A 2,756-nucleotide genomic window follows, 5' to 3' on the forward strand; every position below is an offset into this window, starting at 1 on the left:
ACACCACCGGAGGTATTCATATAGAGTCATATTTTGTTCTAGTATCGAGTTGTAATCATTGAGTTGTAAATAAACAGAAGTGTGATGATCATCATTAATAGAGCATTGTCCCAAATAAAAAAAGAGAAAGGCCAAATAAAAAAAGAAAGGCCCAAAAATAGAAAAAAAAAGAAAACAAGAAAAAAAGGGACAATGCTACTATCCTCTTTTTCCACACTTGTGCTTCAAAGTAGCACCATGATCTTTATGATAGAGAGTCTCTTGTTTTGTCACTTTCATATACTAGTGGGAATTTTTCATTTTAGAACTTGGCTTGTATATTCCAACAATGGGCTTCCTCAAATGCCCTAGGTCTTCGTGATCAAGCAAATTGGATGCACACCCACTTAGTTTCTTTTGTTGAGCTTTCATACATTTATAGTTCTAGTGCATCCATTGCATGGCAATCCCTACTCCTTGCATTGCATCAATTGATGGGCATCTCCCTAGCCCGTTGATTAGCCGCGTCGATGTGAGACTTTCTCCTTTTTTGTCTTCTCCACATAGCCCCCTATCATTATTCTATTCACCCATAGTGCTATATCCATGGTCACGCTCATGTATTGCGTGAAAGTTGAAAAACGTTTGAGATTACTAAAGTATGAAACAATTGCTTGGCTTGTCATCGGGGTTGTGCATGATGAGAGCATTCTTGTGTGACGAAAATGGAGCATGACCAAACTATATGATTTTGTAGGGATGAACTTTCTTTTGCCATGTTATTTTGAGAAGACATGATTGCTTAGTTAGTATGCTTGAAGTATTATTATTTTTATGTCAATATTGAACTTTTGTCTTGAATCTCTTGGATCTGAACATTCATGCCACAATAAAGAAAATTACATTGAGAAATATGCTAGGTAGCATTCCACATCAAAAATTATGTTTTATCATTTACCTACTCGAGGACGAGCAGGAATTAAGCTTCGGGATGCTTGATACGTCTCTAATGTATCTATAATTTTTGATTGTTCCATGCTATTATATTATCTGTTTTGGATGTTAATGGGCTTATTTATACACTTTTATATTATTTTTGGGACTAACCTACTAACCCAAGGCTCAGTGCAAATTGCTGTTTTTTTGCCTATTTCAGTGTTTCGCAGAAAAGGAATATCAAATGGAATCCAAATGGAATAAAACCTTTAGGAGAGTTATTTTTGGAACAAACATGATCCAGGGGACTTGGAGTGGACGTCAAAAAATCAACGAGGAGGCCACGAGGCAGGGAGGCGTGCCTGCCCCCCTAGGCGTGACCCACCCTCGTGGGCCCCTCGTAGCTCCACCGACCTACTTCTTCCTCCTATAAATACCCATATACCCCGAAAACATCCAGGAGCACCACGAAACCCTATTTCGACCGCCGCAACCTTCTGTACCCAAGAGATCCCATCTTGGGGCCTTTTTCGGAGCTCCATCGGAGGGGGGATCAATCACGGAGGGCCTCTACATCAACACCATAGCCTCTCCCATGATGTGTGAGTAGTTTACCTCAGACCTTCGGGTCCATAGTTATTAGCTAGATGGCTTCTTCTCTCTCTTTGGATCTCAATGCAAAGTCCTCCACGATCTTCTTGGGGGTATATTTGATGTAACTCTTTTTGCGGTGTGTTTGTCGAGATCCGATGAATTGTTGGTTTATGATCAAGTTTATCTATGAACAATATTTTATTCTTCTCTGAAATCTTTTATGTATGATTGGTTATCTTTGCAAGTCTCTTCGAATTATCAGTTTGGTTTGGCCTACTAGATTGATCTTTCTTGCAATGGGAGAAGTGCTTAGCTTTGGGTTCAATCTTGCGGTGTCCTTTCCCAGTGACAGCAGGGGCAGCAAGGCACGTATTGTATTGTTGCCATCGAGGATAAAAAGATGGGGTTTATATCATATTGCTTGAGTTTATCCCTCTACATCATGTCATCTTGCCTAATGCGTTACTCTGTTCTTATGAACTTAATACTCTAGATGCATGCTGGATAGCGGTCGATGTGTGGAGTAATAGTAGTAGATGCAGAATCATTTCGGTCTACTTGTCGCGGACGTGATGCCTATATACATGATCATGCCTAGATATTCTCATAATTATGCACTTTTCTATCAATTGCTCGACAGTAATTTGTTCACCCACCGTAATACTTATCTAGCTTGAGAGAAGCCACTAGTGAAACCTATGGCCCTCGGGTCTATTCTCTATTATATTAATCTCTCGTCAACTAGCTATTTCTGGCGCCGTTTATTTTGCAATCTTTACTTTCAATCTTTATCATAAAAATACCAAAAATATTTATCTTATTATTATTATCTCTATCAGATCTCACTCTCGTAAGTGACTGTGAAGGGATTGACAACCCCTTTATCGCGTTGGTTACGTGGTTCTTATTTTTTTGTGTAGGTACGAGGGACTTGCACGTAGTCTCCTACTGGATTGATACCTTGGTTCTAAAAAACTAAGGGAAATACTTATGCTACTTTACTGCATCACCCTTTCCTCTTCAAGGGGAAACCAACGCAGTTCTCAAGAGGTAGCAATGGGTCTTATTGGGCCATAGTGGGAGAGAGGAGAAGGAAGCAAAGTAGGGGCCCCCCCAAGCCCAATCCGAATTGGGAAGGGGGCTGGGCCCCCTTTCCTTCCTCCTTCCTCCCCCTTCCTTCTTTCCTAATCCAACTAGGAAGGGGGGAATCCTACTCCCGGTGGGAGTAGGACTCCCCTTGGGGCGTG

Source organism: Triticum urartu, chromosome 3A, assembly GCF_056163025.1.
Source record: "Triticum urartu cultivar PI428250 chromosome 3A, HENAU_Tu73, whole genome shotgun sequence".
NCBI lineage: Eukaryota > Viridiplantae > Streptophyta > Magnoliopsida > Poales > Poaceae > Triticum > Triticum urartu.